Raw genomic sequence first — 18,938 nt, forward strand, 5'->3', positions numbered from 1 at the left:
CACTGAGATATTTGCTGAGATCAGGAGTCTCTCTGCCCCATTTTTAAAACAAAGGCATTAATAAGGAAGCACTATAAAATGTACAACACTGAAAAAAATAGGAAAATTCAGTATTCTTAATAAAGCGAGGAAAAAAAAATCAAATTCAAAGAACCCTATCTGAGCTACCCTAAATAATGCAAAAGAGTAACAATTTATGACACTTGTACAGGATTATGTCTGGTAAGAAGTGTAAATAAACCTTGAGTTCTGAAACTGTTACCATTATTGTTAAAAGCAGTTGTTACCTAGGGTAAAAAGATGATCATTCTCTATCATTTTAACCCTTACGAACATGTGAGCAGTTACAGTATGCAGCATCTACTAAGTCCAGGCAGACACAATGATAATGGTTGTGTTGTTACTTAGTGAGCACATCATTAACTAGTTTTCAAAGCACAAAATGCAGGAAGTAGAAGACTTACGCAGAGGGTTCCTTCCATGAGCACTGCAGGTTTGTGAAATTCATCACGAAAACTGGGTATATAACTTTAAGGCGCTATATTGAGCAACCACACTACCCAAGGTCTTAACTACTAGTGAATCATTTTGGATTTTGCACCAAGCCAACAACTTACCAAGCTGTTATGAAATAAGTGACAAGAGTAGTCAAGTGCGCACTGTAATCCTGAACAGGTATTTACACAGGTACATCTTTAGATGCTAAAAGTACTTTCAGAATGATTAACTGAGCTTTTTAACTTTAAATGTGTACATAAAAACATTTTATTTTAAACTTCAAAAAATGACATTTTTTAATGGTTACTTTTCTTAAATTCTGTTCCAAATGCTTTCAGTTTCCTTGGATATTTGGTCCATTTTTATGCAGGTATGAAAATAAGGAACTTATTTCAAGCAAGCTGAAATTGATACAAATGAGAAGGAAAGAAATCACAGAAAAAAATGTAAGTAAGGATGGATTACTGATTTATCAACAGGTGGAATAAACATGTTATGACAAAAGCATTTCTTTGAGAGAATTACTGAACCAAAATAATTCTAATCATTCCTGTAGGCTTATATTAAGTTATTCAAGGTTCACGTTATAAAATGTGACTACATAATATTATTTCTGACCCTCTGTTTGTAATTACATCACATTCAGTTTTATATATTAAATAGTCTGCTGGCTGCTCCTTAGAAAATAATAAATTGCTTAATTTTAAGAGCAGCCCCACATGGTTAAGATAATTCAAGAGATACAACTGAGTAATATAATTCATCTTTTTTTTTCACTCAAACCTTTATATTAAGCTAAAAATAGAGCTCTACTCTGTTTATTACAGTAAATATTCATATTGAAATCAATGATATATGAGATCTCATATCTCATTGTGATTATTTTTGAGCAATTTCTTCCTACTGTGATGCATATTGTTATTCCATATATCCTAACACATTGTGCATGAAATAAGATGTTGGTATCTCTCTGTGCAGGCTCAATATGGCTTCTATTGGATTAAAATTAAGATGGTGGAGAAATACAAAAAGCCAAGGCATCCCTTGAATACAGAAAGCTCACCTTGTGTGGTAGAAACCTCGCTTCACCACCAGCATCAGGGCTGACACAAGGGACATTTCAGGATAATGCTCTTTTGCGCCACACTGGCAGAAAGAAGAAACTCCCTGTTTTGAAGAAGCGGCAGAGAAATTTATTCTTCTTTTTACTTGTAATAGCTATCTAGGGCATTATACAGCTTCCCTGATAGCATTAATCTTTCCGCTTTCTGCATTCCTCAGGGCACAGGGCTGTGATGACTTTTCACTTTCAAGACTCCCCACCCTTCACTCTGCTTTGATTATCTTCAGACTGGATTACTATATTGTAGCCTACCTATGGTAACAGTTGCAAGTTTCTGTGAGGTTTTCAGGCCATACAGAACACAGCCAAAATCAAAGTTCAGGTCCCTTTTTCCCCCTTTGCTCTCTCTCTACAAGGACGTCACTCCCTGTTCCCATCAGCAGTCCAAGCATTACAGTAGCAACCAGAAATCCTGCCCTTCCTTATTTAACGCAAAACCAAAAAACTCATCCCAAAACAAAACAAAACAAAAAAACCCCAACCTTTTTCCCCAGGAGCTTGTAATGCTATTTCTTATTTATATTACCCTTAAATTCCTTCTGAATACTCATACAAATATATGTAAGTTAACTCTACACATATTCCTGATGAAAACTGAGTCATGAATCACCAGCCTGAATGATCAGAAACAAACATTATCGGTCCTCAAACCCAAAACTCAGTTAATAGATGCAAAGAGGAGACAACCTGTGGTAGTTGCCCCTAATCACAGACAAACAGATTCTGCCACTGATACCTCACACTCGTTCCTCCCTCTTTAGCATTTTTCATTTCAGTGAAACTTGTAACTTAAGTGCAACTGACCTCTGCCAATGTAACATGCACTTTCAGTTTCTAAAGATCTGTAAGGAAACAGCCATCCTGCAGAGATGCTGAAATGTAACACAAAGTGCATAAAGACAGAGAATATTGTTGACAAAAGTAAAATAATATTCCCACTATCATTACCATAGCAGACACCATATTATTTACCAATGTAGTAAAACCATGTTAGTGAAGTGGGTGAGGGGCAACTGAAAAGATTTAGTGACAGTACTGTGTGCATATGCATTTCTTATTATTCAGAAAAGAAAGAACAGAAAGTTGGAGGAAATGTATTTATGAAAATCCCTGGTGAATAATATATTAATTATCAAAAAGGGCTTAGCCAAAACACTCAGACAATTTATATAGCACATCAGACAAAATATGCCAGCTATTCAAAAATCAAGGCAGATGAGATTAGACTCGTGCAGGTTGTCTCACTGACATGCAGCATTCTAGACAAGCAAGCGAACATGCTACTAGACAAGCCAGTAAACATATTACACAAGAACCTACACAAACTACAAAATGATCAAAGACTGCTTCAATATCATAATGTAAAATTGTAAAGGAAAGGCAGAGAGGATGATAAAAAGAAGCAGATCTCTTTGAAATGCAAGTCAAGAGAAAAAAAGTGACAGGCTCATAACATTTTCAGATGAGGATTTAAGATTATGGCACCTTCCGCAAGAACAACGTAAGAAGTGAACGCAAGTATACATAGCATTTAAGACAACAAGTTTAGCATAATTTTGACAAACTATATTACTTCACTATTACAGGACAACTCAGCTAGTTCCAGAAAAGAAGACATCCAAGTACAGAGGGAGGTAAGGCCTAATTAAATAGAGAACAATAATGTTAAAAAAAGTCAGGAGTGGTTTTCTATCCCCAATATAGAAATTGCAGAGAAAATCTATAAAATAACAGGATTGGGCTCTACTGATTTCCCAGCAGTCTTTCCAAAAGGCTGCTGCAAAAGTTCTTTCTCTTTTGGTAGTTTTGTGATGAGCAGTCATTAACTCAAGTTTAAGTGAAAAGAGAGTTTCACAATTGCAAAACCAACAGCTGCAGTACCACCAGCTTTTAAAAGCCACCACTTGCAGCACTGACCGTGGGAAGTCTCATGCAAGATTAAGACTCCAGCTGCAGGAAACCATGTGTTTTTATTTAACTGACTACAAAACTTCTCTCACTCATTGTTGAACTACAGGTTGCAGGAAGAACAATTTTCTTCTTCAACTGGAAAAGTACCCAAGTTCCAGTTAACTCCTGCTGGAGAGACTGGCTGACCAGCCATGCTGTGATGAAAAGAATAAAGGCAGAAGCTCTGTACAAACGGACAAGAGACAGTCATGAACAGCCACAAAGAAGACAGGCCAAAACACTTCTCAGTGTGATAAAGGAGGGAAGAAAAAAAAAAAAAGAAGAAGATAAATACAATAAAGAAACACAGCCAAGTTATACTGGAAAGAGCAAAATCAAACACACTGTTAAACCATCTGTGGGCAAAACACACTTTTCATATAATGGGGAAAGGGTGGGTGCCCCACAAGTCTTATAATTTTTCTATTTTTGAAATAGCACCTATCTTCTTGCAAAAAATCATCAGTAAAATCAAAGGAGAATTGGGAAATTTTCCAGTTTTTCTTGTATTCTCAGTCTGGCTACTGCCTACAGTACTTCTGTAATATAAATCTCCATTCTGATAAGTAACAAAACACCAAGTAGCAGGTTTAAAAATGCTTCTAGAAGTATAAGCTAATTCTCTGGTCCCACTGAGTTAAGACAGTCTAGGATATAAACACAACACTATACACCATAAAGAGTCACAGGTATCATATATACCTACAAAGTCGTAGGTTCAGTATTAGGATCTGCTTAAGCCCATGGTAAGTAACAGACATTTTGAATTAAGCGGAAAACAGAAAGTGAAAAAATTACTTCATGACCAACCTTATGTAGACAGACTGGCAGACAGACTTCAGAGTACAAGCTTCTGCACATAGCCTTTCGTGTCCACAAGCACATGATACAAATACTTCAGGATAATCATTAGTTAGCAAGATTTTTTTTTTCTCAAGATGAAATATTATCTCTTTGACTCTTAGCTCCCAATCACTTTAGTGAACACTAGCTCAAGCCCAAAATAACTGCAATAAAAAAATCAAAGGAAGAGAAAAATGAGATATTTACAAGCATGTGCACTGATGAAGCTAAAGCGGGAGAAGAAAATAAGATGTAGCAGATTTTCTCTTAGTAACAGGTGGTGGGATAGATGGTGTAAGCCCCATGATGAGGAAGGCAACCGGGCCCACATAAGCTCCATCATTCACAACTCTGATTTATGTCAGGGAGCAAAACTACAAGCAAATTTAAACAGGAAGATCAATTTAAGCCAGTCATATACCACTGAAAACTGACTGAAAAACTGAGAAAAAGAAACACAGTAGGATGTACATAGTTATTCAAAAAGAAACATTTTTTGTTTCAGGAAGAGCAGAGATTTACTTCTGCTGTGTATTTGCTTTGTATGAAGAGTGGTGGTTTGCTGGTGCATACTGGGATGGGGGGGAGAGATGAAAAGGTGTTCAGGTTATTAAAATGTGTTTATGAGAAAATGCGTGGCTTTGGTCCAATAGCCTTCTTGTTTACTCAGCATGATCTTAATACAGTCCTACACAAAGCTGTTCCTACAGAAGAATGTTGTGTCTTTAATGGCTAAGACTTTTGCATTTATTGTTGGGTTTTGCAGGTCAAGGGGAATGATTGTGGGATCTTCATTTTTCCTCATTTTGAGCACAAGAAAGGCAAATGTTCATAATTCTTCATTTCCGTGGAATCCAAAAAAAAATGTTTTTCTCCAGTTTAGCTGGTATTGTGAATGATTCTTTTGCGTAGCTCCACAAGCTACTCCTGTACTAGGAACAGAAGAACAAGTTAAGAAAATGATAAGAGAAGTGCCTAGGGAAGACAGCACTGCACTGTACATTATAAAGATCAGAGGGAGCCCAGAAGCAGAACTAGAAAAAACTCCGCTCACAACATGTACTGTAGTGCAGAAATTCCCAGAAAACTCAAATACCACCATTGTCATTTTTCAAATCAAGAAAGCTGGGGAAAAAATTACAAAAGGGACCTGTTAAACTACAATCTTATGAGTTGCTTCTATGGAAAGATTTTACTTAGACATTTGACCTTAAACAACAAATACAGTAGATTTTAAGTCCAATCAAGATACTATCAGCCCTTGAATCCAGTACTTAGTCAGAAACATTCTCCATATACGGTGAACAAAGCTATTAAATATGCATATTTAATTTCCTTTTGTGGAAGGAATTCAGTGAAACAAAAGCATAAAAGAGCTTTAAATCTAAGCCAAAAACAGAAATTTGGTTAGGAAGAGTTTGGAGAAGCATATTCTTCCCCAAAATTTTATTGTCGTTGAGGAGTAAATATTAAGTGAGAGAAGTAAAGGATGTGTCCAAACCACAGAACATAACAGAAATGTTTGTAAATATGTTTGTAAATGTTAATGTTTGTAAATATAAAATATAAATCCCCCGATTGCATTGCTCTTTTCTCACTCACTGACAACCTTAGTTAATACAAGAAGTGACAGAACATGTTTTCTTGAGATGTATACTATATCTATGACTGTAAGAGATAGCACCAAGAACAGAAACCAAGTGACTAGGTCCTTAGAAATAGAAATCAATTTGAGAAAAATGGTACTAGTGCTTTTAATAACTAACTGGAATATAGAACAAATAAGAAATATACTTGGAAATAGACAGAAAACAGAAATATTCAAGATCAGTCAGTAAACTGAATGACTTTTAAGACCATTTAGAAAACCTGAAACAGACGTCTACACTGAGTCTGGTTTTACTGTAGATAAATTACTGATCAATAATCTGAGATCCAGTACGCTGAGGTTTATTTACATTCTTTTGGGATTACTTCGAGATGACACTCCTTTGAGCAGCATGCTGGCATAACAAGAAGGAGGAGCAGGCCTCAGATAGTGTAAACTACAAAAGAAATAAAGATAAGCTTTTGTGCTGATGTCTGGCATATCACTGTAAGTCTCACAGTATCTTGTATTGTCTTTCAAATGTCAGCTATTGGAATTCATATTGGAATTCATACGAGAGTCTTTGTTTTCTCAATTTTTCCTCTAAGTTATTTGTTGCTGCTTTTTAAAGAAGTGTTTAGCCTATATGATTCCAAAGAAAAGCTTGAAAGTAATAAAAAAAGTGTTGTCAGCCACCAAAGCACTGGTCTGGCATCCAAATCCTAAATAAGTGTAGATCACACAGTAGTAGGTCAATGATCTCTGTCACACTGTCATGCTATGAAGGTTCGATAGCAATGACTGAGACAGTAATATAATAATAATAAAAAAGATGTTTATTTCCTCACACAAGTTCTTGGATTAGTAACATCCATTAAAATAATGCGATTACTAATTTAGAAAGGATAACACAAAACCATCAGTTACTAATTTAGAAAGGATTACTGCGTTATTAATTGGAAGGACTGCTTATCCCTACTTGAAAGCCCGTCAATCTCCATGGGCGAAGATATTCTAAAAGACGGGCGAGTGAAGAGTTAACAGGACTGAAGTTTGTCAGTTGATATGCAGAAGAACTGATAGCACCAGAGCTGATGTGCGCAAAGCTGTTGAACAGAGGACTTAATAGGACTAAAGTGGACTAAAGTCGTCTACCAACCGATATGCGCAAGGACTGATACACGCAAGGCTGCGGAATGGCAGCATTAACAAGACTGAAGAGGTCTGCCACCTGGAATCTGCACGGACCCCCAGGGAGGGAAGAAGCAATACGGAGGTGTTGTGGTCTTGCCTCGCTAGCAGGGTCCCCCCAAGCAGACAAACAGACAGTCCTGTGATTGTGAAACTCGCAAAAGTCAGCAAAAGCAGTGTTTGCCCAGAGCCCCAGCCGTATAAAAAGAGACTTGGGAGCCAGGAGAGTTTGAGCAGGGACGGGAACGTGACCTGATCATCCTCTCCGGCTGGACCGTGAGTATTCCCCCCCCTCCCCTTTTCCTGGGACGCTGGGTTAAGGTAACTCCTCGAGGTTGAGAGCCCTCTCACTAGGAGAGCGAACAAGAAAGCTTTCAAGCAGGGATAAGCAGTCCTTCCAATTAATAACGCAGTAATCGACGGTTTCGGGTTATCCTTTCTAAATTAGTAACTGATGGTTTTGTGTTATCCTTTCTAAATTAGTAATCGCATTGTTTTAATGGATGTTACTAATCCAAGAACTTGTGTGAGGAAATAAACATCTTTTTTATTATTATTATTATATTACTCAGTCGTTGCTATCGAACCTTCATAGCATGACAGTGTGACACTAAAATATAGACATTCATAAGTAAGTACATGTTAGTTTTTATTTCTATACAAAGCAAATCTAGACATCACTCTAATTTGTGATATTCTGACGTTAAGTTTATTTGATGAAGGAAAATAATCCAAAATCAAACATAAATTATGCTATGGCTAGGTTGGGAATTACATGGTCTGCAAAAGGGATGATGAGGCTTATGTTTTACTGCATCATTTGGGAAGCTCACATCAGAATAGATTTTGCTCTTTCCTGGATGGTTTGACTTGTGACTTTACCATCCAAAGAAGTCCAAGTTCTACATAGTTACATGTGATGTTCCCTCGATGCATCCTCTTCCACTAATCTTCTAAGTGTAGAACGTGATTCCTTCTGTGTGCCAAAGCTACAGGGCAAACTGTTATCAATGTGTAATTTGACTTGATGCCCTTTGAGTTTTCCAGTACTCAAACAGGCAAAATCATCAGGAGTAGATGATTCAATCTGTCAGGAGCACAATGTATAATGTGTATCAGCCCTAATTCAGCTGTAGCAGAACTGGGTGTCTCGTCAATCATTCAATAACCCTGGCTTATTCACAAGAACTCTGCAGAGTGGGATGTGAACACTTCAAGCAAGAATATTTATTTAGAGTTATAAGGCACATCCATAGGAACCCATGCACATGCACAAATATTAATACTTACAATCAAATAAGAGTACCTTTTATAGAGGTATGTTCAGTGATTGCCAATATTGAAGGAAAGTTCAGAGGACAGGAGCTTTCCCAAATATCTCACCAGTGCTAAGCTCTAATGTTACACCATGTAAAACAAAGTAATGCTTTCTACTATCCCTCATTCCTCAAAAATATCATCATATCCAGGGGAGGGGACAAAGACAAACTTACTTATATGTACTCTCCCACCTGCTGAACTATTATGTATTGGGCATGAAGCCATCAGTCCACAGGACATCACTAGGATAAACGCTTCTCAGCAATATGAACTGCAAAAAGCACAGGACACTTGTTCCTTGCTCTTTATTCTGTCTTCCTGTAGAGTTCAAGTTTTCTCAGACTGTATGTTGAAATCACTCAATGTCCTGGGTCCACCAGATATAAAAAAGGAACCTTCTTCTTCAGGCATAAAAGAGTTTCATTTCTCAAGGATAAAATTCATCTGTAAAGCTTTCTAAAGAGACAAATCAATATAGCTGAGCAAACCTTTCCAAAGGAAGCTAAGATAATGCTCTGGTCTGAGTGCAAAACATACATTTCTGATCTTCTCTTCTCTGTAATGCACAGACAGAATCTTTTACAGTCTAAGACAGAAACAAAATGCTGTAAAAAGAGAACATACTGAATGTACAGAATTAATTCATGTGGTGGAAGTGGTATATTATGCCTATTTGAAAGTTATTCAGGCATTACGTTGCCAAAAACACTGCAGGAAAACAGAACAGAACAGGACTTAACTGTTTATTCTAGAGCAGATGGACACATTGGTGTCTACAAACTATATTTTAAAATACTGATAATGTTGGTTCACGAGACCTGTTTGGTCTGTGAAGAAGTACCAGAAGATCTCAACTTCTGAGGAGTCAACTATCAGGTTCACATAGTCTGAAATTTCTAGCAGCTTAACAACTAGATAAACTATTATCCTGTGGCTAACAAAATTTAAATGGCTTTAGATTTTATTCATTTTGTTTTCAGTGCCCTCAGGAAGCTGGCTGGAAGACCAGGCAGAGATACAAAGTTACTACTTACATTTGCTAAGAGATACACAATTATTGACTGTGTTTATTACCAAAGTGCATCATAAACAACCAAGAAAATGTCTTCAGTACATCTGATATTCTGCAAACAGAATAGTAGATTGTCCCTGCAAGAAAAACACAGGATGAGGGGAAGGATGTTAATAACAAAGCAGCATGTGCAATGTGATAGCAGTGAATCTCACCTCAGTTCCAAACTTTTGAGGAGAAGGTTAATTTATTTTAGAGAGGACTAGCTAAATCAAAGGTAAGGAGGAAGCAATAGAGTTAAGAGAAACAGAACTGGAGAAAAAGGTAAGAGGTAAGGACAAAGAGTGAAGCTGATATGAAGGGACAAGTGGAGGAAAAGGGGGGAAAATTACAGCTGCCAATGAAAGGACAAAGAAAGTCTGGCCAAATCAGTAGAAAGTTCTCCAACAGAAGAAAGGAATCCTCCCTTTGGCTGTTTTGAACGTATTTTCCAGGCTATTTCAGCAGGTTTTATGGGTTTGTTTTTGTTTTGTTCTTTTGTTTTGCTTTGTTTTTTTTTGCCCTCAAACCACCTGATAGAGGGGTGAGCATACACCATCTGTCCAAGCACTCTGGGGAGCATTTGTGAGAAGGGAGAGGAAGGGAGAGATGCAGGCTCCTCTGTTTAATATTGGATTCAATAGTGGAAGTTTTCTTACGCAGATCAACAAAGGCAGGAGCTTCTCATGCCATAAAACACTGCCACTCTCTTGTCAGACTTTTATATACAGTGTTAAAAATTATTTTAACAATAGAATACTATAATAGAACAAGTGACTTGTATGTCTATTGTTTAATATATTAATGTCATAAAACAAGCATTTACAACTATTATATCTAAAAGTGAGCAGTCAGTTCAGTTGCTTATGGTTCAAAAGTCCTTTAAAGGAGATTGCATATTGATAGGATACCCTTGATTCTGGGGTTTACCTGAAGGATATGGAAATATTCATACACGTAGGCAGACAATGGGCCTATGCAGATGCACAGGCATATCTGTAGTTCTTTCACATAAATAACAGTTTTATAAAATATACATCCTGTTTGAGCTACATCCCAGGATCATATCTTATCTTCTGTTTGAAATATGCTGGAATATCTTTGGCCTCTACTGAAAATATAAAAAAGGTCTAACCTGAGAAAAAAGTGAGATATCCTATATTTATTTAAATGACATACCACACTGAAAAATCTTTTATCAAAGATGCAGAAGGAGTACTTACCTTTCCTGATACACCGTTTCTTGAAATGTCAGGATCCTAGAGAATTACCATTAAGCCTCTAGACAGTATGTGCTTTCCCAGATCCTGTCTCTTCTATTGTTTATCTGAGCTCAGAGTTGGGCCCCCAATAATTCAGACAAGGATTCAACAAGCATATTAACCCAAGCAGCACTGCCTACAGTGTTTCATACATAATTAGTACAAAATCAAGCATCTGTGTTACAGTCACCACAGAAGACCTCGCTGAAAACACAAATCGTGCACTTCACATTTTAATTTTTATAAAAGGCTTCAAGGAGGCTCATTGTGCTTCAAAAGGTCTTTGCACTTTTGTGTAAATTGCATGCCCTTTGTGCGCTAGAATCCGTGCTGGAGTGCTGCTGGCCTCCTTGTATCACCCTCAGTCAACAGGATCTTTTTTTTCACTGCACTGACTAAGTAATGTTCACTACTGGGGAATCCCCCATGGAGCAGTAGAATTCCTGCACACCCAGCCATAATGTTGGTAATGACTGGATTCTGAGGGAATTTGAAAACCTTTCTCAATACTTTTATTTCTGTTTTTCAACCTATATTCAAAGCAATTCCTTGGCATTGCTATGTGATTTTTGACAGGGTTACGGTAAATTCATCATGCTAAACTGAAACATTTCTGGCAGATGTCTACTCTGCAACAATCAGACTATGTGTACAGTAATATGTGACAACCACAGTGCTACCTCTAGCTGTAAAAATTACACATATAATACTTCTTTATTAATGCTAACTGGGAATGTAATTATGCAGCATAATATGCATCTTTTCATTTGGAATTTTTTGTTGCAAAAAGTTGTTTCAGTATTACATATGGGATTCAGTTTTTAAATTTAGTCTGGAGGCAAAAGCTGCTATTAGCACAAAGAAAATAAACAAGGACATCTGCTAATAAAATACAGTTTCTTTCAGAACTCTTTAGAAGTTTGAGATATATATATTTTTCTTTGTCCCGATCAGATAATCTTCTCAGCCATTTCTAGTTTGCTACTGGAAAGCTACCCTGAAACAAGAGATTCAGAAAGCTATTGGTGGGGGGGACTGAATCATTAAAGGAGAACTATTCCAAAAACAAGCATTACAAAACAGGAGACAAAGAAGTAGGACTTATTTTTAAAGCAATTTAAACTATTCACAGTTATGGAAATCATGTTTAAATCACACAAAACAACTTGTTCCATGAGTAGTGGAATTAATGAAACCTTGTTTCATTTCATTTGTATGATTTGAGTCTCTCAGTTTGATGCCCTTACGTTTAATAAAGTGTGAGAGCTTCAACTTTAGGTTTTTCCGCAACAGTTTATAAGAGTTGAGCAAATTCTGCAAACTATTCCTCAGTGGGGTAATAATAGGCCTTTCCTTTATCTTGTTATATTTGTTTATGAAACTTCCAAATTTTTTTGTCGTTGCTGTCATTTTTCATTTGGTTGAAATTGGCTAACAGGCTTAAAATGTATTGGTGGGGAACAGGAAAACGGATGAACAAACATACAAACATACACAGCACAGTAGATCATTAAGCCCTCTTCTCTCAGGAAACCAGCCCAAGAATAGGGGGGAAAATATTTTTGTCATTGAAGAAATTCCCATATGTTTCAAAATATAGTCTAACAAACTACTTATGAATTCCATAGAGGTCAATGTTCATTTTATCATTTGACTCACTCACAAAACACCACGGAACCAAAGGAGAGCCTGAGGAGAGAAAAAAAAAAAAGTTAATTGCATAGTTTTCGAGTTAAATTTCTCCTGGAGTAGGGGAATGCTAAACTGTTGTTGAGTCAATATAGCACAGCATTGTACTAACCTCTAACTGAGGAGCAGGGAAGTGAAATACGCAGCAAGTCTGCACACACTTGACCTTTCTACCCTCTCTATAATTTCCTGCATGGCACCGTGTGGAAGGAGAACTCACGAAAAAGCCAGGAGTCATCTTTCACTCACTGCTTTTATGGACCCATAGGCACTGGACCTTCTAGCTCCATAGTTTTACTCTTAAAATATTTCAGAGTAGATTTGTAATAGTTATGATGAACCTACTGACAGCTCACAACACCCAAACCCCAGTGGTCCTCTGTTTAATACACTGGACTGTATTTTGTCTTGCAAATTTTCAATAAACTTCTACAAAATATATGAATTTTCACACTTTATTTCAGTGTGAGTGGACTATTTATCTTAACACTGCTGCTCATCTTCTTTTCACAGCCCATTTTATTAACTTTTTATATTAAGTAAATTCACTTTTTATCTATGATGTTTGTTTTACAGGTAATTCATCTAATTTAAAGTATTTTCTTAGGGACTTCAATTTAGCTTTGCCCTTGAAATTAACATTTAATGTGTTTTATATTTTTGCAATAGAAATTAATCTTTATTTGAATTATTAGTCCAGAACTATAACCTACATTCTCCGTATTTGAATATTGGTAATGAAAACACCTGTGATCACCCTGTTATCCCAGACAGCCACTGTGAGAAAGGACATATGTCTTTGTGTTGCAGTGATCATGCACTAGAGGAAAAAGCACCTTTTCAGGTCTATTTCAATATATTAAGCATATATACTGATACTTCTTGTGTCCCCACCAGCAAGTGCAAGAAAAGGGGGAAAACAAAAACAAAAAAAGGAGACATTGTAGAAATTGTTACAGGAAGTTGGTAAAGGGGCAATCCACCTTGTATGCTTAGGGCCTGTCCCCTGCTTTATCTGATAAACATATCTTGCTCTTATAGCCATGGGGCAGGAAACCGCTTCCTTTCTTCAGAATATCTCTGAACACAGGTGTTATAGATAATCAAGATTACTTTTATTATAGACCTAGAATACAGAGAGATATTATGCCCATGAAGGTTTAATGGAATTCTGAAGAACTCTACAAAATCCATTCAAATTATCAAAATACATTTATCAGTGCTGCTATACAACAAATTTATGATGTGCTACTATATTACCTCATCTAACTGCTTGAATATCAAAGGAAATTCAATTCCACCCAATTCGCCTTTTACTGATTACATAGATAAAGTTCTATTTTCTATACATATAACATATTTACATGTATATACATACACACACACTTAAAGGCAAGCACACCTTTCAGAAAGGTATTCAGCTTTGATTTAACAATATCAGGAGATGGATAATCCAGTGCTGATTTTGGTAGCTTTTCTACTCATTACTACCTTCACAGTTAAATTCAGGTAAGGAACTGGACGCCAATTCTTGTGTGCCTTTAGATTTTTAGCTCTTTTTCCATCTTTTTGGTAGAATAAGAAAAGCTTTAGTACGCGTTATTTTTTTCCTGTGAAGATACCTGTATAGTGTAATGAAGTCACATCTCAATCTTCTGTTTGATAAACTGAATAGATTAAGCTCTGCAATTCTCTCCTTTTAAAGCAATTTTATGGTTCTTTTTTGGACTCCTTCTGTTTTTCAAAACACAAACGTCAGAAAACAGTGTTCTGAAACTGGTTTCCTAAGCACACATTCTTCCCTGCTTCTATTCATTGCAATACCCATTTAAAAATTTAAAGGTCACTATGAAAGGCCACAGCATTTCAACCGAAAACCATTGTTCAGTTCCTTCTTCATCATGATCCTCAAGTCTTTTCAAAGCATTTAAAATAATTCCTCTTTTTATAAAGTAAATCCTAAATTCTTCCTTTCTCTTTCAAAGCATGGAAATACGTTTTCTTAGAATAGCTCAGCTTACCATATCCAGATAACTCTAAATAAAGTGCCTTCCAGCAAAGCATATATTTAATTTACTGTTCTGCCAACTACTGTTCCATCTATAAATTCTACTAGCAGTGTTTCAGATCACTGATGAAAACATAGGATAGTGTCAGGCACAGTACTAGCTTCTCAAGAACCTCTCTACAGCTACACTATTCAACAATGATTTCCCTTTGACAACTACTTTTTGAGACCATCAGTTACTCAGTTTTCAGTCTACAACATCTGCACATATTACAGTCAAATCTTGCAATTCAGGATGTCACATGGGCTGAAAGTCAGATACTTTAAGATCTCAAGTAAATTATGGGTATACAACTACTTCTATCAGCCAATCTTTTAATCTCATCAGTGAATTATAACAAAGAGGTATTTCCCAAAAAACTACGTTTACCTGCATTAGTACTTTTTCCATAATTAATGTCATTACTTCCAGATCAAACTTACCATAGTTTTGCCTGGGAATGGAATTAGTTTTCCTCAAGTTCTCTTAATCATTATTTTTGAACACTGAAAGAGCAGTAAGGCAGCATTAGTCTTTTGAAATGCAGCTTGTTTATGTTAAAATACACCCTCAAGTAAAAGGTTGCTGAACAGAAATGGCAAGAAGCTGAATGTTGAGACTGAGCAAAAATACACGTGACAAATGTGGACAGGCTGGAAGGATACGGTAGATTCATTTTCTCTGTTCCTTTGCTGAGACAACACTGTAGGTCTTTGTCCTGGAAATTTCAGTGTTCTACGAAGCTCATGAAAGTCTGTCAAGAGCTGTATGTAGAAAATCATAATGTTGATTCTTTGAATTATTTCTTTTACCAAAGTTAAGGTCCAGCTGAAGTACTGTCAGATTTCTTGCCACAGACATCCATACATGTTAGAGACAGGAATATATTCCTTACTTCAATACAGAGTGCAACACCTACACTTCTCATCACCAGAGGAAGCCCCTGCACAAGTTTTTTCCTGAGGCTTGTGAAACTTTGAAATAAGAAGCACAATTCATACCACACATATTGCCTGAAATGAATGTTGTGCTCAGGAAGAAAGGTTGAAGAAGCTGCACTGTAATTCTTTGGACAAGGTAAGAGAAAACTAGGCAGGAGCACACAGCCTTCAAATATATGAAAGGTTATGACAAGAGAATGGTGACTGGTTCTACACATCCACTGGGAACAGAACATGGACAGATCAGTCTTACTTGCAAAAATAATATTAAGATTAAATGTGATTCTAGAAAAAAGCTTTCTAGCTGTAAGCACTAGAGCAGGCTATCTCTGGAGTGTCCAGAATTCTTTTCCTCAAAGGTTTTCAAGAACATGCCTTTAGATACTGTTTCAGCTTAGACTGTGAAAGTTCTCTGGAAGTTCCTTCTAACCATGTATTTCTGTGTTTCCATAATATTAGTGTGTGCATTTCGGAATTAATGTATTTCAGTTTCAGCCTTATCAAATGATTCTGTAAAGTAACTTGCAATGGAAGTTGCAAGTTAGTGTTACTCAGAAGTGCAGCGTATTTTTCTCCTTTCCAAACAAATACATGGGATAGAAACTCAGTATTATATAGTCTGTTTTCATATGTGTGCATATCAAAATATTACAGTTCTAGTTACAGATGCTATAAAAATTACTATGAGCTTTAAAAGAGATATGACAAAAATATAATTTCAACATGAAAAAATACATTTTCACCAAAGGTTTTTGTAACAAGACTTGCATATGCAATACATGGAACAAGTTAAAAATCATTTTGATGTATTACGAATCACCTGTAAAAAAATAAATAAGTGAAGACATTCTCAATTTTGGTAAATATTTATAGAGCCAAACAATATGAAGTATATATAACAATCACATTTCTAGTGAAAATGTGTGCAAGTAGCTTTATTTTGAAAGGAAAATTCCTACTCCCAGTGTCATACCCAATTAAATTCTCCAGGTAATGACCCCATTTGCATAGAGAGCTGAACCCACAAGTGGGAATTTTAATGGGCACACCACCTGAGTACATTAATTGAGAGTGACACTACTTGAACTAGTTTTGTGCTTACCCCACTGAAAATTCTACTCATATTATTTTTAATGTCAAGCTACAAGTCAAATTTCAAGATGATGGATTTGTTCTTTTTTAAGCATTGAATTTGAATAAAAGAAAGCTTTAATTCTGTTACGCATTGTATAGCTTTAACTAATCTGTAGTTCTGATTCTCACCATTGCTTCATTTTTTCAGTGATTGGAATTTAATTTTATTCATTAATTTGTGAATAATTAGATAGAAAATAATGCCTTCAGCAGCTAAATTGCTTTTGGATTGCCATTTAATGTACTTTTACTAGAATATGTGTTACAGTTAAGTTGGTATAATAGTTTACTGCCTTGTAATTGTGTAAATACATCTAATTATTCTTTTTCAAGAAACAAGACTGAATATGAAATTTCTGTCATGGATACCTTAATTTTCTTAAACTTAACCCCATGAAAGCTTGGTAGTTGCAAAGCAAATTATTGATGCAGAGAGAGCAGTTCTCAACAGTACTGGAATCCTTGCACAGTGTTTCTCTTTATCCTTCACACAGTACTCATAACGACCTTGACGATATTGCGGATTCTAAGCCATTGCTGTTAGTCTACATTAAATATGTAATCAGGGTGTCTCCTCATCACATCAAGAAACAGACAAATGGAGTTACATTTCCTAGGGAGGAAAGCAAACCCATTTGTTTAATACATTTCTGTTTGCAAGCTTATTCTTATTAGTCTTCAGTAACTTAAAGCAGCACAGAATCCAAAAGCTAGCATAAAATATTCCACAGTACAATCTATTAATTTTAGAATAATGTACTGATCTCAGTCTGTGAGAACTATATGAAAGATTGCCAGTTTGCAAGACTTTATAAAGTCCATCTCAACTTGGAGAAATTTCAGTTCTTTATTTCAAATGAACAAGACTGGCCTATTCTTGATAAATGCAAGCTTTGTGTAAATACAGAACACGTGCATCTCCAAAGTGCTTTATAAAGGAGTCAGGAACATTAGCTACCCTGTAGTGATGAGGGAAAGTTGCAGAGACACTACAGATATCAGAAGTTCTGTTTTATAAAAAAATTACAATGGATAAAGATGGGTTTCTCTATTTTGAATGAAACTATAGTAGCATAGTGAAAAATCTTAAGCAAGATCATTTTGCCCCCCTGAGTAGACTTGGACTCAGAGCACAGACTCCCTAGACTCTTATTGTACATCTGTGAAGAGGTACAACATTATTCAATGGGAAATGTCATTGATTTCAACTATATTACTCTACATTCAGAGGTTATTCTAGTGTAGTAAGAGTGCTGGCTACTCTTGCAATTTTACACAAACATGTAAAGTAACTGAAGTGCACAAGTTCAGAGGCTCCAATCCTTCAAAATATCTTTTGCATGCCTTCTAAAGAATCAGTACATTTTGAACTTTATATATTTTGAACTTTACATATTCCAAAAGTAAAACACTGTTGAGTTAGTTACTTAGATATATTCCAAAGTTCCAAACTTATCACTTTCACAAGTCTATATGATTAGGAGTTGCATATAGTAGTGAACATAGAAAAGAAGAAATAACTTACAACAGGACATACATCTGGGCAGGGTCCTACACCTCTGTAATAACAGCCATCACTGTTCTCTTCTTTGAAAAACAAAAGAAAACAAAACAAAAATGGGAGATAAAGCTAAACAAACAAAGGCAGTCAGTGTGGAAAATGACTGTAGTGTGAAACACATGCAAGTTGGAATACAGCATAGTCACAGTGTGGTCACTTTGTGCAAATCAGAGATGAGGCAAATTGCAGAAGCCTACACTACTGATTGAAGAGGAATTGTACAGTGCTTGGGCACCAATCACATACCCTACTGAGATCATATAAAGAGCCATTATAGTGAAGTATTTCAGCAGTTAAAATACCATATGCATATCAGAATAAAAATTCGTAAGATACTATTAAAGGTATAACAGGTAGTACACACCCTTTCATCTGACATCAGTATTTTATGACTATTGAGAGGTAATGTACTAACAACTGCTATAATGTATATACATAAAGGAGGCAAACTGGATTGTATTTAGCATCCTACTAAATTATTCTCAAGTGACATGAACTGATATACTGAAAACCATATAGAGATTAATATCACTTACTCAAATTCAACATCTGCCTGTCTTGCAAAATGATTATTTAGAGAAACTTATCTCTTTCCAACTATAGTAGAAATAGCCCCTCATATTAAAGATTTATAAAGGAGAGAAAGACTATCCTTTTATGTCACTAGCACCAAATCACTGGTATATACCGTAAGCAAGTGCTTATGAGGAAGCTGCTAGATCAAGAGGTTGAATTTTGT

General features: G+C 36.0%; 1 long non-coding RNA gene across 2 annotated transcripts; it reads right to left on the minus strand.

Moving 5' to 3' along the window:
• Positions 1–764: 764 nt before the first annotated feature.
• LOC112977891 lies at positions 765–6,828 on the minus strand. Of its 2 annotated transcripts, XR_003257681.1 has the most exons (5): positions 6,373–6,828; positions 4,382–4,578; positions 2,426–2,493; positions 1,562–1,665; positions 765–899 (listed from the first exon to the last, which is right to left on the minus strand). It is a non-coding gene; the product is annotated as an uncharacterized LOC112977891 (long non-coding RNA). The 2 variants fall into 2 exon arrangements; XR_003257680.1 differs by having other exon boundaries at positions 4,382–6,828.
• Between the last annotated feature and the right edge of the window lie 12,110 nt (positions 6,829–18,938).

This window comes from Apteryx rowi, unplaced genomic scaffold, assembly GCF_003343035.1.
Source record: "Apteryx rowi isolate R43461 unplaced genomic scaffold, aptRow1 scaffold_878, whole genome shotgun sequence".
In the NCBI taxonomy this organism is placed as follows: domain Eukaryota; kingdom Metazoa; phylum Chordata; class Aves; order Apterygiformes; family Apterygidae; genus Apteryx; species Apteryx rowi.